Source organism: Puma concolor, chromosome A2, assembly GCF_028749965.1.
Source record: "Puma concolor isolate L17-30 chromosome A2, mPumCon1.1.hap2, whole genome shotgun sequence".
Taxonomy (NCBI): Eukaryota; Metazoa; Chordata; class Mammalia; order Carnivora; family Felidae; genus Puma; species Puma concolor.
In genome coordinates, this window is record NC_141668.1 from 90,686,256 (window position 1) to 90,713,892 (window position 27,637).

General features: G+C 43.8%; 2 long non-coding RNA genes across 2 annotated transcripts; one reads left to right on the forward strand and one right to left on the reverse strand.

Annotated features, from left to right (window-relative positions):
* Positions 1–7,796: 7,796 nt before the first annotated feature.
* LOC147583303 (uncharacterized) lies at positions 7,797–9,307 on the forward strand. Its single transcript, XR_015248073.1, has 2 exons — positions 7,797–7,918; positions 8,730–9,307. It is a non-coding gene; the product is annotated as an uncharacterized LOC147583303 (long non-coding RNA).
* Positions 9,308–12,536: 3,229 nt separating this feature from the next.
* LOC147583304 (uncharacterized) lies at positions 12,537–14,279 on the reverse strand. The gene is made up of 2 exons (XR_015248074.1): positions 13,367–14,279; positions 12,537–13,128 (listed from the first exon to the last, which is right to left on the reverse strand). It is a non-coding gene; the product is annotated as an uncharacterized LOC147583304 (long non-coding RNA).
* Between the last annotated feature and the right edge of the window lie 13,358 nt (positions 14,280–27,637).

A 27,637-nucleotide genomic window follows, 5' to 3' on the forward strand; every position in this document is an offset into this window, starting at 1 on the left:
TGTGGAAGCTGCAAGTCCACGATCAAGGAGTTGGCAAGGGCTGGTTTCTTCTGAGGCCTCTCTCCTTGACATGGAGATGGCTGTCTTCTCCCCCCATCTTCGCATGGTTTCCCTCTGTGCATCTATGCGTTTGAGTTTTACCCCTAGCTAAGGCCCCAGATACCACAAAGCAGAGACAAGCCATACCTGTTTCCCTTTCCAAATTCCTGACCTGTAAAATCCTGAACAAAATTTTTTAAGAAATGTAAGCTGCTGAGTCTGGGGATAATTTGTTATGCCATGATACTAACCAGAACGGAAGTATTTTGTATCCACCCACCTCCAAATGGGGTTGGGGGGGGGGGCTGGATCTTACCAAGCCTATAGGTATAATTCCACCTACCAGTTTGCAGGATTAAGGAACATGTAGAGGAACATGACACCACAGAAATACAGTCCGAAAAGTCCAGAATGTAGAAATCTCTGTGGGACGATGATCTGGCTATTTCAACAAAAAAAGTTGCAAGAAGAGGAAAAGAGAAGGGGAATTTGTAGGTAAAAATGCTTGAAAGACAGATCAACCAGGCGTGGTTTGACATGTGGGCTGTTTGGATACTGACAAACTGAAACAAAAATGTTGTTTATGATACAATTGGGAAAATTTGGATACTAACTGAATAGTTGATGGTATTAAAATTATGGCCCATCTTTTTAAGTTTGATGTTATTGTGGTTATATTTTGTTTAGTTTAAAAGTCTTTATCTCAGAGATAGATGCTGAAGGAAATGGATGAAATGATGTCATGTATGGGGGTTTTGCCAAAGTAATCATGCCATGAGTGTTGTGGGAGTTGGGGGGAGGGGCGGTGAGTGAAAATGGGGGTGGGTGGGAGAGGGGGGCAAGGGGATAGGGTGTGTAGGGATCTAGATGAAATATGATTGGTCCTGGGCTGGGTGATGAGTACGTGAGACTTTATTTTACTGTTTTCTCTAATTTTGTACATTTGAAAATGTCCATAATAAAAAAGGTGTGTTTTTTTTTAAAGATTTTATTTTTTTAACGTTTGTTCATTTTTGAGAGACAGAGAGAGACAGGGTGTGAGCCGGGAGAATCTGTAGCAGGCACCAGGCTCTAAGCTGTCAGCATAGAGCCTGACGTGGGGCTTGAACCCATGAACCTCTAGATCATGACCTGAGCCAAAGTCAGACACTTAACCGACTGAGCCACCCAGGAACCCTTTAAAGATTTTATTTTTTAAGTAATCTCTACACCCAACATGGGGCTCCAATTCATAGCCCTGAGATCAAGAGTCACATGCTCCACTAAGCCAGCTGGGTGCCTCAAGGATTTTTTTTTTTTTTTTTTTGAGCAGCAAACTTTATTCTTCAAAATATTTGAAGGTTTAATTCACGTAATAAGCATTTCAGGGGTGCCTGGCTGGTTCAGTCAGGAGAGCATGTGACTCTTGATCTTGGGATTGTGAGTTTGAGCCCCACATTGGGCGTGGAGCCTACTTAAACAAACAAACAAAAAACAAATAAGCATTTCATTCAACATTTATTGAGCACTTACGTATGCCAAGTACTGAACTAAACTCTGAGGCCACCAAAATGGATCAGTCAAGACACTGCCTCCTTGAATCTCATGGTCTAGTGGCAAAGAAAACCTGTACACAGGGGCGCCTGGGTGGCTCAGTTGGTTAAGTGTCCAACTTCAGCTCAGGTCATGACCTCACGGCATGTGAGTTCAAGCCCCTCATAGGGCTCTGTGCTGACAGCTCAGAGCCTGGAGCCTGCTTCAGATTCTGTGTCTCCCTCACTCTGCCCCTCCCCTGCTCACACTGTCTCTCTCTTTCTCTCTCTCTCTCTCAAAAATAAATAAAAATTGGGAAAAAAAAAACTGCACTCAAATGAAGTATAAGGAGAAAAGCCTGCTATTAGCCGCAGAAAGTAATAAGCTGTCTGTCTAGGACAGTTTTGGGGAAGAGTATATCTTCGTGGAATCCAGTCCCACACAATGACTGAGAACTTTACCCAGCATCTACACCCAAGTGTCCCAGAACCTGACCTAATACAGGTTTGAACTTGTGTGGAAAATATGACCTGAAACTATCTGAAAAAGTCTCTGTGTCCTGGTGGCTACAGCTTTCCCGACATGACAGAGGCGGTCAGCTTCGTGTATCTACTTCAGAGTTGTCTTAGTCAGCTCCCGTCGTCATAACAAAATGCCACAGACAGGGTGGTGTAAACAACAGACATTTATTGCTTCTAGTTCTGGAGGCTGGGAAGTCCAAGATCAAGGTGTCATCCATTTCGGTTCCTGATGACAGCCCTCTTCGTTGCTCGCAGACAGCAGCCACCAGCTGTGTTCTCACTTGTGGAGAGAGAGCGGCCCCCGTGTCTTTCTCTAATCCCACCATGAAGGCCCCTTCCTCAGGGTCTCACTTAAACCTAATTTCCTAAAGGTGGTATCTCCAAATATTATCACACTGGGAGTAGGGCTTCCGTGGGTCTTCAAGATGTGACCCACAGACCCAATGATATCAGAATCCCCTGCTTTTTAAAAAATACTCAGTATCAGGGCACCTGGGTGTCTCAGTTGGTTAAGCATCTGATTCTTTTTTTTTTTTAATCATGAACATTGGTTTTTATTTTTGATGAACTATTCCGTAAAACGTTTTTGATTAAACTCATCATAAATTTAAATAGTTGCAAAAGTTCCAACATTTTATCAACACTGACATTTAAAAATGAAAATTTATATACGCTTGTAAATACATCAGATGGCATTTGAATTGCCATATGATTTTTTTCTTTTTTTAATTTAATTTTTTATTTTTTTTAATTTACATCCAAATTAGTTAGCATATAGTGCAACAATGATTTCAGGAGTAGATTCCTTAGTGCCCCTCACCCATTTAGCCCATCCCCCCTCCCACAACCCCTCCCTTAACCCTCAGTTTGTTCTCCATATTTATGAGTCTCTTCTGTTTTGTCCCCCTCCCTGTTTTTATATTATTTTTGTTTCCCTTCCCTTATGTTCATCTGTTTTGTCTCTTAAAGTCCTCATATGAGTGAAGTCATATGATTTTTGTCCTTCTCTGACTGACTCATTTCACTTAGCATAATACCCTCCAGTTCCATCCACGTAGTTGCAAATGGCAAGATTTCATTCTTTTTGACTGCCGAGTAATACTCCATTATATATATATATATATATATATATATATATATATATATATATATATATATATATACACACACACCACATCTTCTTTATCCATTCATCCATCAAGGGACATTTGGTCTCTTTCCATACTTTGGCTATTGTTGATAGTGCTGCTATAAACATGGGGGTGCATGTGTCCCTTCGAAACAGCACACGTGTATCCCTTGGATAAATGCCTAGTAGTGCAATTGCTGAGTCGTAGGGTAGTTCCATTTTCAGTTTTTTGAGGAACCTCCATACTGTTTTCCAGAGTGGCTGCACCAGCTTGCATTCCTAAAGCATCTGATTCTTGATTTCACCTTAGGTTATGATCTCACAGTTCATGGGTTTGAGCCCCTCATCGGGCTCAGCACTGGCAGTGAGGAGCCTGCCTCAGATTCTCTTTCTCCCTCGCTCTCTCTGCCACCTGCCCCCCCCCCAGCTTGCACATGCTCGCTCCCTCTCTCTCAAAATAAATAAACTTAAAAAAAATTTTTTTTAAATACTCAATATCAAAAACTTTGCCCCAGATTCAATAGGGCCAAGTTGGGCCCTGGCATCTATTTTAATAGCTTCCTGATCATTTTCTTGGACCTCCTTGATGAGCCACTGACTGAAAACTGGCCAGGCTATTAGGGGCACCCATGCCTGGGGAAGGAGCAACTTAAACATTAAATTTCCTAAGGTCAGTATTTCCATGCCCCAATTTCTTTTTATTTTTAATTAAAATTTTCATTAAGTTTTAAATTTTAATTCTAGTATAGTTAATTCTAGTAGAGTTCTATTAGCTTCAAGTGTACAATACAGTGATGCAACAGTTCTATACATGAGTCAGTGCTCATCATGATACGTGTACTCTTAAGCCCCTTCACCTATTTCACCCAACTTCCCCACCTCCATGCCCCAATTTCTATTTTCTAGTTTTTTTTTTTTTAAATGTATTTATTTTGAGAGAGACAGAGAATGCGAGAGACAGCAGGGGAGGGGCAGAGAGAGAGGGGGAGAGAGGATCCCAAGCAGGCTCTGCATTGCCAGTACAGAGCTCAAACTCACAAACCCTGAGATCATGACCTGAGCCAAAATTCAGAGTCAGATGCTTAACCAACTGAGTCACCCAGGCACCCCTGTTTTCTAGTTTTGATTTTAGATGTATCTCACATTTTTTTTTTTGCTTTCATAGTTCAAGGACTGATGACCAACAAACCTCCTGACGCTGGGTCCTAGCACCCAACCTTCTCTCCTGGGCAGATACTAATTTTTCCATGTGTCATAATCACCCACATCTGAACATGCTCACTGTTTTGTACTCATCTGAGTTAATCCAACTTAGGCTTATGTTGTTTTCTTTGGCTGAAGACTTTGGAAGGCAGCATGAAGTTTGGGGATTTTTCTTTTCTTTCCAGAAGGAGAAAACTCTTCGTCAACAGAGGCCTTTAGTATTTTAATTCCTGGTCTTTCGACTTTATTTAACATCTTTGCACCCACTCAAGAAAAAGGAAATTTTCTAGACTGTTTCAAGGAATTACACACATGATTTATTAGAATGTAAATTTGTCCTAAAACTGTGACGTTGCTTTAGTTCACTGAAATGTGCAGTGCATTTCACAGGATTCATTTCTATTTTTTTTTTTATGTTTATTTTTGAGAGAGAGAGAGAGAGAGAGAGAGAGAGCACAAAGCCGGGGAGGGGCAGAGTGAGAGGGAGACACAGAATCCAAAGCAGGCTCCATGCTCTGAGCTGTCAGCACAGAGCCTGATGCGGGGCTTGAACTCATGGACCACAAGATCATGACCCGAGCCGAAGTCAGATGCTTAACCGACTGAGCCCCCCAGGTGCCCCGGGATTCATTTCTAAAACACTTTTAGGTCTTGGAATGGGTTTCAAGCTGATTTTTAGGTTTGTTGGAATTTTTGCTCCTTCCCTCTCATCTTGCCATTGCCTGCCTGTGTGTGGCTTCCCTGCTTCAAATCACCAGCCTAAAATGAGCGTCTTGTCCTCTGTGTGCCAGGCACATTGAATGACAGCATAAAAGGCAAAAGCACATTCCCTACCTTTAGGATTAAAATGCAGATGGGGAGATAAGGTGATCACAAGAGATTATAAAACAGTATAAAGCAGTATATATAGGAATGACCGTGTTCCAAGCTGTGCCCTTATTAGTCTGCCGGTTTCATTGACTAGCTAGACTGAGCGGTTAGTTTTCTTCAGCCCTCTCTGACCAAGCATGTGAGCTATCAGAGAAAGCAATCTGGCACTTTCTCAGGGGGGCTGTGAAACCACCTGAGCTATGTATGAACCTGCAGGAAAAAGAAGGGAGCAGTCATGGCCTTTTTGTCGCCAGAACTTGTGCACAAACCTTAGGCGTCACTGGAATACTTTACTGAGAGGGAATCTGACTTCCAAGCAGTGCTTGGAAAAAGCCACAGCCAGGGCCACTCTGCACCCTCCTCCCCTTCTCTCTCACCTCGATCATGGCTGTTATGTCAGCTGGGTCACTCTTTCCCTTCCAGCTCAAGTCCACTCATCTGGGAGTACCTTTCCCCAGTGGGCCAGCCTTCAGTGACCTCCACACTGTAAAGTCTTCAGTCAGCTTTGTCACTAATGTGGGCCCTTGAAACACATCACGTACTGCCCAAAACATCCTTAGCTCTCATGTACATTTATTTTTAAGCAACATTTAATGCCCGGGGCACCTGGGTGGCTCAGTTAGTTAAGCATCAGACGTCGGCTCAGGTCATGATCTCATGGTTCATGAGTTTGATCCCTGTGTCAGGATCTGTGCTGACAGCTCAGAGCCTGGAGCCTGCTTCAGATTCTGTGTCTCCCTCTCTCTCTGCCCCTTCTCTGCTCATGTTCTGTCTGCCTGTCTCTCTCTCTCTCTCAAAAATAAACATTAAAAAATTTTAAGCACCATTTAATAATTCCCAAAGTCTGAGAAAGCAAAACCACACCCCAAGGCCCAGAGAGAGTCTGAGAACTGGCCAATTCATCTTCTCTTTGTTTTATTTTTATTTTTTTAAAGTTTATTTATTTATTTTGAGAAAGAGAGAGAGAGCGCATGCAAGCAGGGGAGGGGTGTAGAGAGAGAATCCCAAGCAGGCTCCAAACTGTCAGCCAGGAGCCCGATTCAGGGCTCGAACTCACAAACAGGTCAGATCATGACTTGAGTGGAAACCAAGAGTCTGACACTTAACTGACTGAGCCACCCAAGAGCCCCTTCTCTTTGTTTTAAAAAGCTAGCTTGTTACACCATTTCAAAGTGCTGGCTTTCATTCTTGGCATTTTCTGGCTTATAACCCGCCAAATGCACAGCACTGCAAGACAGCACTTCTGGATCCTTGGTCCTGGGCTTAGACTCCGATGCTATGACCCCCACCCCCCAACCCTCCGCCTTCACCAAAGTGCACGTTTGACGCTGTACCCTCTGTGTCTTTCTCTTATTCAACCAAGACATAGAAATAAAATAAAATGCCTGTTTGGGGTGGCTGGGTGGCTCCGTCAGTTGGATGCCCAACTCTTAATTTCGTTGGTTTCGGCTCAGCTCATGATCTCGTGGTTCGTGGGTTCAAGCCCGGGTCAGGCTGTGTGCTGACAGCGCGGAGCCGGCTTGGGATTCTCTCTCTCTCTCGAAAATAAAAAATAAACACTTTAAAAAAAAATGCCTGTCTGATACTCACTTGATTCCCCTTGGGAAGACAGCTGCGAGTGGTAAGGGAGAAACTTTCCCAAGAGACACATCTTAAAGGTGCAGCGGGACTCCAGGAAATTTGCCTCCTGGCCTTCCAGACTGTTGAATGCGCTCTTGTGCCTCCTCCACTAAAAGCCTCTTGGGAATTCTTTGAATTGTAAGTCAAATTTACATAGAATCCAGAATTTCTACATGCTTGGTGTTGCTAAAATCCAGGCTTTCTGTCTTTCTTACTGCATAGATGCTTTTTCCACCGAATTCACTAAGCTGAGCAGTGTGACCAATATCCCTTGGAAGTGAATGCTTCGTCTGGTTATCTTGTTGTCATGACAACATCTAAGCTTATTTTACCTTTATAAAAATGAGTCAGAAGCACATGTTTTATGACTCCATTTATATGAAGTGTCCGGAATACGTAAATGTGGACAGAAGACAGAAAGTAGATTAGTGATTGGCTAGGGTCTGGGGAGTTTGGGGTGGGGAATTTAGAGTGGTTTTTTATGGATATGGTGTTTCTTTCGGGAGTGATCGAATGCTCTAAAATTGTTTGTGGTGATGGTTACACAACTCTATGAATATACTAAAAACCATTGAGTCATACATTTTAAATGTGTGAATTGTATACAATGTGGATTTTATCTCAATAAAGAGGCTATTTTTAAATGCACAGGCAACACTGAGCTGGGTGTGTACTTGAATTTGTTCCAGTGAAGGAGACAAACCACCTTCTGTCACTAAAGGAGAAGAGTCTAGGCTCTTATCCTGTCTACCCTTACTGTATACACAGTTTCTATTTGGAGCCTTTTTATAGTTGTATTACAGTTAGTGAGCAACAGTTAAGTCAAAAACCACAAAGGCCTTGGTTACAGCTTACCCTTGTTTTTGATCAACAATAACATGACTGATGTCACTATGGCTCAACTCAACCACAAACATGGATTCAGGAAGTTCTGGAGATGTGCTGGGGGCTAGTGGAGATGACCAGCTGGAGATTCGGCTCCTTGGAGAGACAGTGGTTGGCTAGACCTGAGCTCCAGAGGAAGGTGTTGGTACAGGCTGGAAAAAATGTATTCTCCTGACCTGGAGGTGGAATGTTACTATGGAAGGAATCCTGAGGGAAAAAAGAGTTCTCTTGCTTGGCCTGGACATACAGACTGGGGATTCTTGAGAAGAGCTCATTTTGAGCCCAGCATTTCTCTAACTAACTTCCAGCCCAGCACCCCTCTTCCACTTCACTGCCCCATCCCTGATCCCCAAGGGAAACCATACCAGATTGGGAGGATGGCGATGCTGGTGGGGGAGGGTGGGGCATCTGTAGTGAAGTGACTGTAGAGCACGAGAACATGAGACAATTCTCCCATCACTTAGTAACAAGGCCTTCTGTTGGTTACATTTTATGTGTCAGTTTGGAGAGGCCACAGTGCCTGGAGAGTTGGTTAAGTCTTTTCTGGATGTTTCTGTGAGGGTGTTTTTGGATGAGATTTACATTAAATCAGTGGGCTGTGAATAAAGCAGATTGCCTTCCATAATGTGGGTGGGCCTCATCCAAGCAGTTGAAGGCCTGAATAGAATAAAAGGCTGACCCTCCTCTGAGTAAGAGGGAATTCTGCCAGGAGACTGCCTTCATTTGCAACATTGGCTCTTCCTGGCTTGCTGGCAGAACCTTTACACTCCAACTGCAACTGTTTCCTGAGTCTCCAACCTGCCAGCTTCCCCCTTCAGATTTTGGACTTGCCAAGCCTCCACAATGGCATGAGCATACTCCTGAAAATAGATTTCTTTATATATATGTATACCCTATTCTGTTTTCTGGAGAACCTTGACTAATACAGGCCCATATTTCTCTGGCTTCAGGAGGGACACTTGGAACAAAAAGGAAATATTGCTCTGATCTCACCAAAAGGAGACTGAAACACCGCCAACCAGGGACAGGAGCTTCCTGAGTAGGAGCTGAGGCCTCTGTGAGGCAATTTAGTGAGAGCATAGCCGGTGAGAGAACCTGTGAAAAACACGTGAGTCTCCAGCTAGAAAAGGGGATTAGGAGACCCGTGTCTGTAGATGTACCCATGGCTTATGGAGCTTGGAGAAACGTGGGCTTACTAACATCCTAAAGCAAGCCCTGCCTGCCAAGTCTTCATATAGAAAGTGCTGCTTCTAGGGACGGTCAGTCCCAGGTTGGCTCTTCAGGCTTGGACAGGTTTGCTTCAAATTTCTGTTCTTTGTGGACATAGGTCATCAACTTCTTGTTGGGCAAAGACAACAACAGACGTGTCTAAGTTCAGCCTCAGGAACCACCTTGGATGGCAGAAGCTGGCCCTCGAAGCTTCCCTAACAAATAACAGCAATTCTCAAGAGTCCTCATGCACACAAGATAATGCTTTAGCAGTCAACAGGGGCTCTCAACTCTGGAATAAATGACGTCCACTTGGTCACTCTTCCTACAAACTATACACTTCTTTGAAACATACAGACACAAGCATACTCTGAAGCAAGATTCATGCTGGTAAAAAAAGAAAAAAAAGGAGAAAGGGGCTTGATATTTAGGACAAAGGGGTGGGAGCTCCCTGTGAACGACATTACACAAGAGAAGGTATGGAGGAGGAAATGGGGCAGCAGAGAGCAAGGCAATGACAGAGGCCAAGTGAAACAGGAACATCAGCCAGGAAGCATGTGGCTCGGTCTTGGAGACATTTCCTTCAAGTTCCCTCTTGCCCGAAAGCCTAACCAGTGTTGGGATGGCGAGTGCTGTCACCTCTGAGCATTGGAGACATGCATTGTCCACACTGCTCCTTTGGCACATGGCATGATTTTCTGGAATCATAAGCATTTCTGTTCAACGGTCCTGACTCTTCAGTTAAATGCAAAGGCAGACTTTTTCTTTCTTTTTAGGAATGGTATGTTCTTAGTTTAAGAAAAGGTTCTAGGGGTGCCTGGGTGGCTCAGTCGGTTGAGCATCCGACTTCGGCTCAGGTCATGATCTCGCAGTCTGTGAGTTCGAGCCCCACGTCAGGCTCTGTGCTGACAGCTCAGAGCCTGGAGCCTGCTTCCGATTCTGTCTCTCTCTCTCTCTCTCTCTCTCTCTCTCTCTCTCTCTCTCTTTCTGCTCCTCCCCCGCTCACACTGTCTCTCTCTCCTTCAAAAATAAATAAACATTAAAAAAAAAAAAAAAGAACAGGTTCTAACTTGGGGCACCTGGGTAGCTTCATTAGTTAAATGGCCGACTCTTGATTTTGGCTCAGGTCTTGATCTCCCAGTTTGTGGGTTTGAGCCACACATTGGGGTCTGCGCTGACAGCATGGAGCATGTTTGGGATTCTCTGTACTGCTCTCTGCCCCTGCCCTGCTTTCTCAATAAATAAACTTTAAAAAAAAAATTGGTTGTAAGCACAAGGGAAATTAATACAGGAAAGTTGATGCTTATGAAACAGTTGGAAATACTGAAGGAACAGTCATCTAGCCTGAGGCCTTCTGGAATGCCCACCTGAAAACCAAAGAATTGACTCGTACCCCCTCTTCCCCAGGAGCTACGGCCTCTACCCACATTAGGAGGGTGAAGGATCCGGAGGCTGCTGCTGGAACTACTGAGCCCATGAATACACTGCAGTTGCTGTACTCAGGCAGTGTGGAAGCTGGAATCAGGAAACGTGACCAGCAGGCCAACAAAAGATAGCCCATGGCCTCTGCCTACTTCTCTCTTCTGAGACTTGCACAATCAGGAAGTTGCACATCCACAAATACAAAGGAGTCTGGGAAATGGGGTTTTAAGCTTTCCAGCCTCTGAAACACAGAAAGGCACCCCAGGAAGAGGTAGGAATGGATACTCAATGCCAATGGATTTCCAACACAAGTGGTGATTTTCACTGAGGTGTTACGCTTGCCCTGGCTCGGGAGCAAACTTGTGCTCCTTCCGTTCCCTCGCCCTCAAGATCAAATGCAAGGCTTACTCTCTCTCCACTACCTCCCGTGCCACCCCCTGCTCAAAGGCTGATGAACATTCAAGCATGTTGCAAGGAGGGCTTATGCATATGGAATTGAGAGGACAGAAACCCAACAATTTCTCATGCCCGTCAGGCAATGGAGAAAGACTGGTTGCTGTCAAGGGGAAGTCCTCACCAGACACCTGCCAGAAGGCAAGTGGCATAGCTCCGTGGCAAAAAGTATAGGGCTTATTCAGATTCAGTTCTGTCCTCATGGCCCACCCCACCTCTCTCTCATCACCTACCTCCCTTCCATCTCCCTCAGTCTGGGGAATACTTTGCTAATCTAGGTGAGGAGTTTTGCTTTTACTCTTGATGTTATCTCCTACGTCTGCTGCCTGTCGGTGCACTTCAGTCCACCAAAGGCCAAGACCAAGATGGTTTTCAAAGGTTGCCTGCACCCAGATCACCTGAGGGCTTGTTAGGACACAGACTGCTGGGTCTGGGTGGGGCCCAAGAATTTGCCGTTCTAACAAGGACACCCGGGTGACTCCGATGTTGCACTGGTAGAACCACTGGCTCAGGCTTTGAAATTCCACCATTCTGTACTTTCTGTTTTCAATTCCCATCCCTAAAGGCAAGAGGAAGGAATGGCTGAACTCTTCAGATCGGGGAGATGGGGCAATGGGAATGAAAAATTGGGGAGAGGAAAAAATGTTTCCAAAGTCAAAACATTGCCATCGCTCAGTAATAATAATATATAACTCCTTGGCTATGCTTTTAATGCTTGAAAGGGTGGTGCTTAATTTAAAGGCAGACTTTGGGGCTGGGAAGGGTAGTATATCCTTTGTGCAAGAAATAAAATCCAGACTAGGTTTTAAGCACAAAAGAAATTAATATAGGGAAATTGGTGCTTCCGGAACAGTTGAGTCCTTTCTCCCTGGTTTTCCTCCTTCTTCCCTTCCTCTCCCTCACGGACCCTCCAGGCTCTCTTAACCACCCTGCTCAGCCCTCGGTCTTGCTTCTTTCCTCTCTGCTCCTGACAGTCATTGGCTCGATCCAGTCTTCTCCCATGTGGAAGGGCCTAAGCTACTACTTCCAGACACAGTGCTGAGCAGTATACACACATCTCCTGTAGCCCTCCTGCCAATCAGGCCAGAGGGGATTTTAGTGCTCAGTTCACAGATGAGGACAGGAGGACTCAGAGAGGTCACACCACTAGCAGTTGGGGAGTCTAGGACTGGATCCCAGCTTTGTTTGCCTTCTGGTTCTGGGCCCTTCCCCCATCTTCATGATCTGGTGTCATTTTGCATCCCAGACTGGGGGACAGAGACCTTTAGCAGGAGACCTGCAATCACTGTGTGAGCACCGGTCCTGGTAGGTGTTAGTCTCTGGGCCAGAGCTTTATGGGATGTGTCACTCATGGTGGGGACAGCAGGACCAGTTTTCCATCCAAGAGGCTCATTCCCTGTACATTTGTTCATTTCTGGGACATTCTTTTTGAAAATGAACTTGGTGGGAACTTAGGTTTTATTCCAAAAAAAAAAAAAAAAAAAATCCCACAAAATTCCCAGCAAACCCCAAATTGTGTAGATTGGAGGGAGGAGGCATGTTATTTTTTGGCAGAAAAAGTCTGGCAATAAACTTCTAAAAACATAATAAAAGTGATTTTTAACATCCTGTTTTTCCTCCTTTTGTTGATTTTTGAACATTTCTTCCCAAGCAAAGAGTTACGCAACAAGACCTGAAAATTGCCAAACCCTTATTTTATTGGTAGTTTTATTTGATTCCTTCTCTGTTTCTGTGCACCTTATCTGCTCTGAACCTTCACCTAGGAAATGAAGGGACTTTATAGCACTCTGAGAGTGGCCCAGAAGCCACATGGGGCTAGATGACAGTTTCCTAACAGTGAAAAAAGCAAAGCCAAGTGAAGAGCTCTGAAAAGCTAACTGTAGGCTATCACGCTCATACATGATCTGTCCGTGGGCAGGTAAACCTTGAACCTAGGAATATGGATATCTGTGATAACTGGTTCCTGCTCTTCATCCTGAACCAAAAAATTCAAATCTCCGTGTCTTTCTGAGTATTTTCAAAAACTTCCATTCTCCATATCCCATGAAAGCCAGTCTCGTGCAGGGGTTAGGAGTGCAGATACTAGAAGTAGACCAAATATATATTTCTCCAGATCTTAGTTCTGCCTCTTCCTAGCTGTGTGATCTTGAGCAAGTTACCTGACCTCTCTGTGGCTCAGCCTCCTTACCTGTAAAATGAGGCTGATAAGGTTAGGGTTGATAGGGTGGATAAGGTGGATTGAATTAGTTAATACATATAAAATGCCTACTTTAGGGGCGCCTGGGTGGCGCAGTCGGGTAAGCGTCCGGCTTCAGCCAGGTCACGATCTCGCGGTCCGGGAGTTCGAGCCCCGCGTCAGGCTCTGGGCTGATGGCTCGGAGCCTGGAGCCTGTTTCCGATTCTGTGTCTCCCTCTCTCTCTGCCCCTCCCCCGTTCATGCTCTGTCTCTCTCTGTCCCAAAAATAAATAAAAACGTTGAAAAAAAAAATTAAAAAAAAAATGCCTACTTTAGAGCAGTCGCTGGTGTGTAGTAAATGCTCAATTAAACTTGCTATTCTTATTGGTCTTGTGGCATAAATTAGATCACAATGTGTGAATACTTCTATGAATACCTTTCTGGTTTCCAGAGTGGTAATGGAATCACAATGTCCTGGTCCTTGCCAATGATGAGTCATAGCAACAATTCCTGCAGAACAATTTGCTCCTTGTAAGCAACATTTGTCATCCTTTTATTTATTTTTTATTTTAAAAAAATGTTTACTTATTTCTAAGAGAAAGAAGGAGAGAGAATGGGGGAGGGGCAGAGAGAGAGAGAGAGAGAGAGAGAGAGAGAGAGAATCCCAAGTAGGATCTGCACTGTCAGCACAGAGCTGGGTGTGGGGCTCGAACTCAAGAACCATGAGATCATGGCCTGAGCCCAAATCAAGAGTCAGATGTTAACCGACTGAGCCCCCCAGGTGCCCCATCATCCTTTTAGTTAGGTCTCCTTTGCTACTCCACGTCAGAGATTAAGACACAGAGGCGAAAGTCACACATTCAAGCCGTCTACCTTGCCATCAGAAGGTCTACTGTGAAATGGGACTCTTTCCTTGTTTCCAACCCAAGCCATGACACCTCAGTCCTGGCCCAGCCATTAACTAGCTGCGTGATGTGGGATATGTTGCTTCACTTCTCTAAGCTTCCGTTATAAACAGGGAAATTAAAGGCTTGGGCCAGAACCCTAAGATATGGGGCTTCCTAGATCCCAGGGAAACCTGCATAGGCTCCGTGCTGATGGGTGATGCACTCAGGTGTAAAGTTCAGTCATCACCAATAAGCCTTGTCTACTGGCAGGAGCCAGCTGGAGTAGTGGAAGCATGGATATGAGAGGCAGAGCAACAATCTGCCCTTTCCATTCTATGCTGGGAGGCAGCAGAGTTGAGATTTAGCACAGCCCCAGAGACCTCCCCCCCACCCCAAACATACAGTGTCTGGGAACGACGTGGAGGCAAAGTGAATATTGACAACACTTGGCCCATGTTTAAGAGTACCTAGCTGGTGGGGGGCACCTGGGTGGCTCAGTTGGTTGAGAATCCAATTTCCGCTTAGGTCATGATCTCAGGGTTCGTGAGTTCAAGCCCCATGTTGGGTTCTGTGCTGACAGAGCCTAGAGCCTGGTTCAGAATCTGTGTCTGTCTCTGTGCCCTTCCCCCACCCGTGCACACTCTTTCTCTCTCTCTAATTAAAAAGATAAAAAAATTGTCACATTAAAAAAAAAAAAAAGAGTACCTAGCTGGTGGGATACTGCAATTCACAGTAAGAAATATATTTGGTCTTTGGCCCCATTCCTGATGCAGCGCTCCAAATCCCCCTGGAATTTCCTAAGCAGTAAGATCTAGAAGGGTGTCTTGTTATATTAACATGGAGACTTTGGGATCCCTACCTAAGATGAGGTTTGGTTGCCAGAACCCACCAAGCGATTAGAAAGCTGGAACTTTCAGTCCCACCCACCTTGATTTAAGGGGTGGGGACAGGGGCTGGAGATTGAGTTCAATCACCAGTGGCTAATGATGTAATCAATCATGTTTAAGTAATGAAGCCTCCATAAAAACCCAAAAGGATGGGGTTCAGAGAGCTTCTGGCTAAGCAGGAGGAGTTTTGAGGGGAGTGGTGCTCGGAGAGGGCATGGATGGTCTGCATCTTTTCCCCCTACTTGCCCTGTGTCTCTTCCATCCAGCTGTTCCTGAGTTACATAATAAGTCAAAATCTGGTAAGTAAAATGTTTTTTTGAGTTGTGTGAGCCACTAGCAAACTAATGGAACACAAGGAGGGGGTAGTTGGAACTTCCAATCTATATATAGTTCGTCAGAAGCACAAGTGACAACCTATACTTGCTTGTGATTGTCATCTAAATGTGGCAGGGCAGGGGGAGGGGAGGAGAGCATTCTCGCAGGACTGAATCCTTAACCTGTGGGATATGATGCTATTTCCAGGTAGACTGTGTCAGAATTGAGTTGGATTGTAGGACATCTAGCTGGTGGCTGACAATTGCTTGGTGTGGAGGAAAAGCCCATACATTAGGATTGGGAACAGAAATATACCTGGTATCAGAAGGATCTAGGTTCAAATTCTAGCTGTGTTATTTCCTCTATGGGTGATCTTGAATGAATCACTTAACCTCTCCCAGCATCCATTTTTCCAAGTATTCTAGTCAGTACTAAATAAATTTAAGTACATTAAGCACCTAGGACAGTTTGAGATAGACTAAGCTCCTAACATTAATTACTGTTATCATCAGCATTTTAACAGTGTCAGCTGGTGGGAAGAGGGAGGCAGGGGAACTGGCTTGCCTAGGCTGGTTCTGGAAAAGATAATCAGGTGGGTTCACTAGACAAGGCAAGCTAGGATCAGGTTCAGGCAATTCTCAGTACCTTCAGGGGGCAAAGGAAGCAGGGAATAATTGTATCTAGATGGTGGAACAAAGTCATGGCTCTTGAGCATTTGACTTACTCCAGCAGAGTCCCACCGTCCAGGGGAAGGGTGGAGAGAAAAGCTGGCAAACAGCAAGACAGGGTAATTACACCCCAGCTAAGGGGCAGGTCTTCAGTCCTAATGAGGGAAACTGAGGCACAAGGTGGCTGTGGAGTAAAGGAAGGAAGGGGAGAAAAAGTTGTGATGTGGGAGACCTTGTGAGCTCTCAGAGCCCTGCTGTAGCTCAGGAGCTCATTACCAGCCCAACCAGTCCTGGCCACCAGTGACTCCAGCACTCTGAGCACAGCTTCTAGCAATGTGGTCATCGGATGGCCAGGGAGACCAGCTGTCAGTGCACAACCATTTGAGGGAGAAAGGAGCAAGAATATTCGTCAACAGTGATAAGGGCTTGAGCTTGGGATAAAAAGACTTTTCCTAAAGAAAAACATTTATCTCTGATCAAACCTGGTATGCTCTTGGAAAAGAGAGCTCCTGCCTCTTTCTCAGTGGTCTACACCACTTTTTAACAACTTCTGGAGAAAAACGAAATGGAAAGGCTTGAATGTAAGAAGTAAAATTACTTGGCCTGCAGATTTCGTGGAATTTCCCCAAATCATTCACCAAGTTTAAAATGTTTCAGGCTCAAACTGGGACTTGTTTGTTTCTTTTAATTTAGAAGCAACCCTGAATACTTGAACCCTGTTATAAACTGTGTTGCCATAAGCCTGTAAGCTTACGCTGCAAATTTCCTGTCATTTGTTTCCTGCTCACTTGTGTGTAGGCATGCTCTACTCACAGGGAGGGGGTGGGGATCAACATCTGGGATAGGTGACAGTTTTTCTAAACTGGTTTTCTACTTGCTCCTAAGATTTTCATTGAACATCTCTTTATGGTACAGTTCCAAATATCTATTGCTCCTGTACAAATCCCTGCGTGATTTTGGCCTCTGCTTTGAGCTTAGTAAGCTTGTTGTTTCTGCTGCCTTTGGACAAGTGTCCATATAAGGCTTCCTTAACTTCAGTTGTGTGTCACAGGATTTCATCCAGGCTTTAAATCTGAAATGAGTTCTCTAAAGGAATGAGCTCTCTTTGCTGATGCAATTAACAGTAGCCACAACCATTTCTTTTTATGATTTTAAAATGTTTACTTATTTTGGGAGAGATGGGGAGGGGCAGGGAGAGAGGGAGAGAGAATCCCCAGCATTCTCCCTACGGTCAGTGCAGAACCTGACATGGAGCTCCATCCTACAAACTGTGACATCATGACCTGGGCCAAAATCAAGAGTTGGATGCTTAACCAACTGAGCCATCCAGCACCCCTCTTTTTATTTCTTTCTAAAAGGAAAGCCTTCAAAGAAGTCTGAGGTTTGAAAAATTGGAGAAAGTGGCTCATATTTTCTGGATTAAAAATACTTCTAGATTATTCCTTTCAGTGTGGATTATAGACTTGGCTTTTTTAAGTTGACTTCATGGTCATCTGGTGATTAAGAAAATAATTTATCATACTTCTTTTGTAAAATTAAATTTTAAGAGGGGGGTAGAGGCAGAGGGAGAGGAAGAATCTTACGCAGGCTCCACCCCTTGTGTGGAGCCCCACTTGGGGCTCGATCTCATGACCCTGAGATCATGACCTGAGCCCGAATCAAGAGTCAGAGATTTAACCCACTGAGACACCCAGGCACTCCTATCATACTTCTTATATCTGAAATAGCATCCAACTCCCTCTGGCACCAAAATTTCAGTGTAGGTACAAGATCAGAGAAGATGGTTTGGGAACAAATGGGTAAAGATGATTACTTAGTGAATTTCGTCAAAGCCTATTTTAAAAATGTGCCGTTGGGGCACTTGGCTGGTTCAGTTGGTGGAGTGTGTGACTCTTGATCTTGGGGTTTTAGGTTTGAGCCTCATGTTGGGAGTAGAGATTATTTAAAACAAAAGATCTTAAAATAAAAAATACTGTTTTTTGGAGTGACAGTTATGTGGGTCTAAAGTTTTATATGAATAAGTAATTAAAAATTTCACTCAGCATTTGCATAGATTTAATTTGATTATCTATTAACAGAATATAAAACATTCTCAGGAGTAATTTTGGCTTTACACTGGCTATGTTTATGAGCTTTATTAGATTGAACTGGCCTAAAACCAGCTAGAAAAGATTCTGTTGCAGCTCTGATTTATTGGTTTCACATTCACTGAGTCAGAAGCTTTTATAAAGGCCTATTTTGTAGGTAAATCATATTGTGGGCTCAACACTTTTATGAGTACAACCTTTCATTATAAAAACATTCCCTTTTGGTTGGTTCTGTTAACGAACAATTTTGGTTAGAAAATAAATATTGTTGATTTATTCTTGGTTATTGAGTATGAAGTGAATGAGCAAGAAATGTGTGTGTGGTTTTATTAATGGACTAGAGTAAATGTAAATTTTTTCCTTGAGTTATAAAAACATGTTTATAATCGCATTTCCAGACCAATGATAAGAGTTGGGTCATAAACCAGAGACGATTATTGATTTTCATTCTGTGTTCCTGAGGTCTAATTTATTTTTAATTTTTTAAAATTTTTTTTGGGGGGGGAGACTGTGGGGGTGGGGGTAGGGAGGGGAGCAGAGAGCGAGAGAGAGCGAGAGAGAGCGAGAGAGAGCGAGAGAGAGCGAGAGAGAGCGAGAGAGAGAGCGAGAGAGCGAGAGAGCGAGAGAGAGAGAGAGAGAGAGAGAGAGCGAGAGAGAGAGCGAGAGAGAGCGAGAGAGAGCGAGAGAGAGCGAGAGAGAGCGAGAGAGAGCGAGAGCGAGAGAGAGCGAGAGAGAGCGAGAGCGAGAGAGAGCGAGAGAGAGAAATATCTCAAGCAGGCTCCATGCTGTCAGGCTGTCAGCACAGAGCCGAGGTAAGCCCAATCCTATGAACCATGAGATTATGACCTGAGCCGAAACTGAGAGTTGGACGTCTAACCGACTAAGCCACCCAGGTGTCCCTTTATTTTTGTATTTTTAAAGATTTTATGTTTAAGTAATCTCTACACCCAACATATTCACAACCCCTAAATCAAGAGTTGCGTGCTTCGCTGACTGAGCTAGCCACATCCCCCTCCTGAGATCTATTTTAAAAATAGCATATACACACAATGTAAAGGAGGGAACCCTAAATCATGTGTGTACAGTGTGTGTATTTTCATGTGTACGTATCAGTCATGAAGCGATATTTAAGTTCACTCACCTGAGGAATTCTAGTCGAGATGCCAAAGAGAAGGAAAGGAAGAGAAAAAAGTGAACCAAGAAAACCTGGCAGCATTATTTCTTCCTGTTCAGTGTTGTTGGTAAAATGGTAACCAGAGGTTTTTATTACATACAACTAAAAAGGACCAATTAAAGTGTGGGAAATGTTTCCTTTGCAGAGTCCAATGCTAGGCAGGGAAATACAGCCTCACCAGAAATTGCCATAGCAAGTTTCAGTAGAGGATTGTAGAACAATGGGGCCTTGTTAATCCCATACTGTTTTATTCAAATAGTGTGTAATTGAAAGCAATTGCTGCTCCCCAGGCAGGAATTTACAATTGCTACATTGGAAGGGAGGATGATGTGTCATTCCAAGGCAAAATCAGGTCTGGAAAGGGCCTCGTGGTTGGAGAACCGCCTAAGTCCCAAAACAGCTCCCAATCAGGCCAAGTAAAACAAATGGGTGGAGAACCACCCTGTGAAGTCAGTCTACCCACCCCCCACCCCCCCAAACTGAGCTGTATTTCCCTTGCTTCTTTCCTGCCTTTCTGGTGGATTGCAGAAGGTCCCCAGAGCAAGGAGCAAGGGGGAGAAGGCAAAGAAATTCAAATCCTGGATATGCTGTCACTTAACTTCTTGCCCCCCTGGCAAGGGCATACAAGTTCATTCATGAGCATGCATGCATGTGTGTGTGATTTGTAAGTATATATGATCGATAATGATGGTGAATACAGAGCATCCTCCTTTGGCATAAAAACAATGGACAAGAATCAGACATGAGTCAACAGCAAGAGTAGGCTTGACTCTTAATACATTTTGAACAATTTGGTCAATAGTCTTTCAGAGAACAGTCTTCCAGCTTTATGTTGCCATTTTCATGGAATCTGAATAGTTTAAAATTCCATGATTTTTAAAAACTCCGCTTTGGGGCGCCTGGGTGGCGCAGTCGGTTAAGCGCCCGACTTCAGCCAGGTCACGATCTCGCGGTCCGTGAGTTCGAGCCCCGCGTCGGGCTCTGGGCTGATGGCTCAGAGCCTGGAGCTTGTTTCCGATTCTGTGTCTCCCTCTCTCTCTGCCCCTCCCCCGTTCATGCTCTGTCTCTCTCTGTCCCAAAAATAAATAAATGTTGAAAAAAAAAAATTAAAAAAAAAAAAAAACTCCGCTTTGATTCCAGTGACTGACCAGGGACACCAAGCTATGTCAGTTTCCCAACAACACTATGAGGCTAGCTAATTAGGTAAATAAAAAAATGGGAGTGGTGTGGGGGGGGGGTGGGGGGGGAGTGTGAGGGTGTCAAGCGGGTTGAAGTAAAACCCTTATGTAGAACTCACCTTAAATGGGGCAGGTTGTTTTTGACCTGAGAGCTGCCTGTTAGACACTCAGGAAGTTATTAAGAAGATGTTTAGATGAGACATTTCAGCAGATTTGGACTCACATGTTCTTTTTCATGGTCTGGGATTCTGAGCTGCCATTACATGTTGTAGCATGCACTTGGCTTTAAAGTGCTGCTAGGGCAGAGGCATTTATTGTTCAGCAATATCTTTGTATTTTTCCATCAATCCCAGACCCTCCAGACTTTGTTCTGTCCAGCCACTGAGACAGGAGTGACACAGGTCACTTCCAGGCTGAAGCACAGAAGAGCATGTATGAATTCCCCATGCCTTGTCTTTTTCTATTGCCAGGATGCTGGAGACCTAAGACTCCAGTGATACAGCTCCAAATGTCAGAGCCTCTATCAGCCAGAGTTCTTGAGCAGGATCCCACGGTCTCCACCACCAACGCACATCCATCATGTACTGAAAGCAAGAATGCATTTTACTGTGTTGAGCGAAGATTCTGGACTTAATTTGTTAATTGCAGCACAGGCTAGGCTAATAAAGCTGCTCTTCTAGATCTTTTTTGTAGAAAAGGAAACTCCATCTGGAGAGAAGATGAGCAATCTGAGCTATGCAGTTCTTGAACAAGCCCCTGAGGCTTTGCCAGACTGCCTTTGCGTCATGTACTCCCCAAAGTCATTCTGCGCCATTGTTGGGTCACTGTTTTTCAGGGACTGGTGAAAGAGGAAGTGAGGAGGAGCTCTAGTCAGTGGGGGGTTGACATCTGACAGTTCCCTTCTGGTAGTTTCTCTTCTTATTCACAACCTTCTCTTGGGATTTTAGGCTTGCTTAACATACGGTACAAATCAGTGAAATTATTCATTGTGGTTTCCATTTGAGTGAGCTAGTTTCCGCTCCTAAGACGGGTCTTAACAAAACAGGAAGTTTTTCTTGGATCTAGAAATGGAACTCTGCCTTCTGACATTAGTTTTTACCAACTTCTGTAAATCTCTATTTTCCTACTTCCCTGTCAGAAGGTGGAGCACAGAGAAGAGTAGGTGTAACTAAAAAATGCTGATTAGTAGGATATTTGGTTTGGTGGTTTGGTCTGGAGGAGAGGTAGAGAAGAAAATGACAGCCTGCCCAGGCCAGACCACATCCTCCCATCTGACAGCTTTATCTCCTACCTCTTCCTCCACTTTAGCCTTGGCGAGAGGTGTGAAGGGCCAAGGAACACTATGATGGTTAGTAGGCACTCCTGGATAGCAATCCTTGACGTTTCCCAGCTCATAGTCCTCAAAAGATTTTGCTATGCGTCACCCATTAGATTCCACTCCAGGGGAGGGGTCAGGGAACATGTCTGTCTTATTCTCAACATCTGTTATGCAGAGGGCACCCAAGAGTATTTGAAGGAATGCAGCAAGACCTGATGTTTAGAACTATCTTGTAATGAGGATTGAGAAAATATTTAAATTTCCATTGTATGGATGGGGAAATGGAAACATTATGAATTTGTTACTTGCTCAGGGTCACAAAGGGGTCAACTAAGAGGTAGAACTAAAACCCAAGCTTCTCAATTTCTATTCTCTTTCAATTGTAGGGCAGGTTAGATTTAAAGTCTTCTCCCCACCCCAGCCCACACAGTAACATAGACCATGTATCATTCCCACCATCATGTAATGTAAGTTCCCACCCTGAGATTCAACATCTACATTTGTACCAGACAAGTCTATCAGGAAAGGCCTCAGAATCCGGACATCCTTATCACCAGAGGATAGAGTCTAAGGATGCTCATTCTTTTTTTCCATCAAGTTTTTTTTTTTTTTTTTAACATTTATTTTTGAAGGAGAGAGAGACAGAGCATGAGTGGGGGAGAGGCAGAGAATGAGGGAGATGCAGAATCCGAAGCAGGCTCCAGGCTCTGAGCCATCAGCACAGAGCCCGATGCGGGGCCTGAACTCACCAACTGTGGGATCATGACCTGGGCCGAAGTCAGACACGTAACTGACTGAGCCACCCAGGCGCCCCATCCATCAAGTTTTTATTTAAATTCCAGTTAACATGCAGTGTAGTATTAGTTTCAGGTGTACAGTATAGTGCTTCATAAGGATGCTAATTCTTAAAACTCTTGCTGATTTGTATTTTCTATTCCACCCTCCCCAAGAATAAACATGTGTTACCTATGCGATCTAAAAATAAGAGAGTAAAATTGCCTCTAGTTTCAATGTCTTTTACAAATAAGGAATTCAATGGGCTTCTAGCTCAATGCTTGGACTGATTAATCAAGTAGGTTCGGGGCAGAAAACCATAGGAAGGGAATCGTCGAAACTGCTAGATGTTCTCTACTCTGTACTTTTCTTACATAATAACAGAATTTGTAGCCAGATACATGATCACCCCCAGTTTTCCAGCTTCCCTTGCAGCTTGATATGGCCTAAGTTGCAAGTAGAAGTTGATATATACAACATCCACATTGTTGGAATCTGTGTTCTAACTTTCTGGCCTGAAAACAAATGTGTTGTTTGGAAAGAACACATAACTGAGTTAGTCAAGTTTTTTGTGTTTATGGGTGTAAGTGTCCAATTTTACTTCAGTGATCAAGAGTGAGTCCTTAATCCAGTTAAGACATGCTTATAAGGATGATGAAAAAGCTGTGGAAATTCATCTAGCATTTTCAGCAGACCACGGATACTTGGGCTCTCCCCCTACCCAGTTCAGAATTTGTGCACATGGTGCCAAAGGTTTTTGTAGGAGGGGCTGCCTCAACAAATCATCTTGCCGTAAGCCTCTCCAGCAGTATGGTAAATTCCTCTCCTGGGAGCACAAAATAGGCTTCCCTTCTGAATGGAGTTGCTCAGGGGCTGGATTCCAGCCACAGACTCAAGTCTATGACCTTCCTGGGTCATGCTGAGCCCCTTAATAATCTATATCGAAAATGTCATAACTTAGAGGGTTGATGAAGCTCTCCTAAACCCAAATTAATTAGCAGCTCCAGTCTGCTCATGAAATGCTAGATGTGTCTGAGAATTCCCTCACAACTTCCAAGGTTATTCTCTAATGCCATCTGTGGTCAAGGCACTTGGTATTTCATTTCTCCTGGTGTTCAAAAAAAGGAATCTAAAACTCACACAGCAGCATCAGGATTTAAGCCTTCCTCTGAGACAAAACCCAATTTGTTTGCAGCCCTCAAGAAGCAGAGTTGGTCCAGAGGTTGAAAAAGTCATTGGACAGTATTCCAGCCCTGTCAGCATCTTCACTGAGTAGCTTTGTTATTTGCTGTAAACAATTGTAAATTTCTAGAACCGCAGACACACTCATATAAAAACAACAACTATCAAAATGCCTGGTAAAACCAAATGTAAATGAACCAAATGTACATTTGGAAATCTGGCTAAATGTACATTTACCAAATGTAAATTGAAGTCTCATTGGAATTCTGTCTAGGGATACCCTTCCCCAGCATGGATCATGGTGAACTGACAGGATTTAATTTTTCTTAAATTACAGTCAGATCTTTCGAATCTGACCCCTTCTGTCATTTCGTGAAATTTCTGAGTTACCAAGAAAATGATGGTTGATGATATGCTTCAGCTGCCTTTCCAATAGGAAACCTATATTTCTGTGGGAGAAACTGATGCTTGTTTAGTCAAACTTCTTTAGGCTCCCAGTTTTGTTGAAACTCTTGCAGAGAACACACACATGAACACACATAGTGCTTCTGCTTTCTAAAAGTTCCAGAAACTGGGGCGCCTGGGTGGCGCAGTCGGTTAAGCGTCCGACTTCAGCCAGGTCACGATCTCGCGGTCCGTGAGTTCGAGCCCCGCGTTGGGCTCTGGGCTGATGGCTCAGAGCCTGGAGCCTGTTTCTGATTCTGTGTCTCCCTCTCTCTCTGCCCCTCGCCCGTTCATGCTCTGTCTCTCTCTGTCCCAAAAATAAATAAACGTTGAAAAAAAAAATTAAAAAAAATAAATAAAAGTTCCAGAAACCATAGATTCTGGTGAAGTGCCCTGCTGGGAACAGCAGGCTTTAGAAAAACAACAAAAATTCCACTGGGATGAAAGAGGCTCATTTGTTTCCAAGTTGTGGCCCTTGAATCCTCTGGGGACCGCCCCCCCCCCCGTGTCTGCGTCTTTGATTTATAATCTTCCACCCACGCAAGCCTTGGCATTCACTGGGATCCTATAATGAGGTTAAGGTGTGAACCTGGAAAATCATTTAAGGACAAGGGTGAGGTGGGGGAAGGGCTGGGGGGGGGGGTTGGTTAAAGAGAGTAAAAGCAATTAGGAGACCACATGCTTGGCATACGTGAATGAGCCCAAGTGGTGGAAGGCCTGCCTGATGCAGGGCTGCTGAATGTGATTTTGGCGTCCAAAACCTTGTCTTTGCCTCCACAGCACAACCTCTGGTGGGAAGAACTCCTTGCCCAATGCGCTATGACCAGGAAGGCCAGTGTGTGAACACCCCTCCCCCTCTTTGTCAAGATTCCTTTTATATGCTTGCAAAGCCAGATTTCCGTATTCCCAGCTGTAAGGTTTGGGATTTGCAGCATCTTCCCTGGGGGATGGGGTAAATAATAGCAGATGCAATCTTTGGCCAGAAAAGAACTCGCTGCCCCAGCTTGGAGGTTTAGTGCATGATGAATGCAAAAGGTTTTCTGGAAGAGACAATGAGAGACCCCATGGATCAACCTTGGAAAACTGCAAGTTGCCAAGCCTATGCGAGCCATCCTGGTTCTAATAATTATTACAGCAGGGCTAGATAGGTGGGCATTGTTGAAAAGGAGGAAGTCTCATAACTGATGTCTTAGTGCCTGAAGGGAGTTGCAAGATTCTCCTTGCACATTTGAAGGTTGCGTAACTCGCAGTTCTCCTTTTTTGGAAAGTGCTTCCGATGTGATGTTGAGGCCATGGGCTCTAGAAGCTGACTCAGGTTGGAAGTCTGACTCTTAACACTTATCTGGTGACCTAGTGTGATCTTCTCTGGAAAATAGGAGTAATACCCTCTACTGGATTGAGGTTGTGGGAGTTAGAAGTAACGTATGTCAAGTACTCCTCAAAGTGTCCAAGCTTATAATAGAGGCTCCATAATGGTTAGGTAGTTCATGAGAAAATTCATCTGGTGTAGCACTTAGGCAGTGGAAGGGAAGGAGAAACAATACTGACTTGTCCAGTAGACACAGAGGAAAAATAGCATCGTGACATTTATTAAAAAAAATTGTTTTTAATATTTATTTTTGAGAGTGAGAAAGAGAAAGAGCAGGGGAGGGGCAGAGAGGAACAAAATCCGAAGCAGGCTCCAGGCTGTCAGCACAAAGCCCGACACCAGGCTCGAAACTCACTAACCATGAGATCATGACCTGAGCCGAACGGGGACGCTCAACCAATTAGCCATCAGGCACTCCAGCATGGTGACATTTATTATAGGCAAGACCAAACAAAAGTTCCAGAGGGGCTTGACTAGGGGAGTCAGAAGCACCCAATGCTTTTTCTTCAGGTAACTGGGCTCTTAGGGGAACTCAGGAGGTAGATGTTAAGCATCAAAATCCATGTCTGTCAATGCAGGCAAAGAAATACAGGTAGTCTCGTACAATGTCTGGAAAGAGAAACTATTTCTCGGACTGTGTCAGAAAATAGTTTTTTTAATTCAATTTTTTTCCCCCCGGTAATCTCTATACCCAGTGTGGGGTTCAAACTCCTGACCCAGAGATCAGGAATTGCATGCTCGGAACTGAGGCAGCCAGGTGCCTTGGAGGAAATAAATTTTAGCAGTATAACCTAAGCAAAGCTGGAATTAAATGAGAATGGATGAGCATTCTGGAACCTACTATTCTCATTGATTTGTAAATCCTGATTCACATGGGTTAATTAGCATCAATTATTCTCTCAGACTTGTACACAGATCATACAAATATTGTCCACAGCTTGTTCAGAAACTAATCCAGAAAAAGGAATTTGGAGCTTCCAGCTTAAAGTTTGAATCCACATCTCCAAATTTTTAGACTGTTATTTCTCTCTCCATCTTACATTTTCTAAGATTTGCCATAAAACCATTTACCTTCAACATTAAAACAACAAATATTTTTAAGGGTGTGTAATTATAGGCACCATGAAGAATGTGAAAAATGTTTCCAGACTTGAGAACTGGCATGAACTGACTCAGTAAGATGGGGCCAGAGATTAGACTCATACCTAGGCTTTTATTCTTTATTTTCACACTGCTCTTTAACATTCTTCACATTCCCAAATTAGTAGATTGTAACACATGAGTCAAGATTGAATACTCTCTCCAAGCATGGTTAGTATTGGCTGAATCTATTTATATATTTTCAAAAGCTAGCAATTATTGAGGTCCTCCTATGTACAGGGCATCCACATGACATGTAATGGCTCACTTAGACCTCAGGGAAACGGTATACAGTTCTTGTGATTGTCATCCTTACTTTACAGATGAGGAAATTGAAGTCTGGAGATTAAGCAACTGGTGCAAGGTCACAGGCTAGCTAGTGTCATGACTAAGAAATAACGTGTAGGTTCAAGGAGCTGTAAATCTCTTAGGATGTCATGAAAAGCAAGATCAATCACACTGGAATGCAATTTATTTTATTTCTACTTATTTTTAAAGTAGTCTCTATGCCCCTCGTGGGGCTCAAATCCACAACCCCAAGCCCAAGAACTGCATGCTCTACTGACTAAGCCAGCCACAGGTGCCGCAGGGAGAACGGAAAATCACATTTTATCTTCCAGCTAACAGCTCAGCAAGGATAAGCTGGCTTTTGTCACTTAAAATGATGCACTAGAGGGCGCCAAACACAAAAACTGACTTTCAAACTGTTTTAGTAATGCAGTTCCCACAGTGCTTCAAGATCTATAATCAGTAGTGGACTCAGGCCAAAAGACCATCCCAAAAAGAGTATGACGTACTTCATGATAAATAAGAAGCTGTGTTTTCATTCCCTCAAAAAAAAAAAAAAACAAAAAAAAAACAACACTCATGCTTTATGTTAAGCAATTCATAATGTGTTTCTACTTGGTATTGTTATTCAAAGTACCTTTCAGCTAGTTGTTTAATTTGTTTGCTGACTGCTGGGTGGTGAAGCAGAGAGTAAGCTTGGAAAGAACAGATTGATCAAGATGAACATAAATCTTAAAATATACATCAGTGTAATTTTTAATCTTTTAAAATTTCGTGGAGTAAAACATGCATATATTTTTAAAAGAAAAAAAATCCATATCCAAGAGCTTAAAATGAAAAGGAATAAGACACCATTTTCAACCTCAAACTTGAGAGGCAACGTCTTT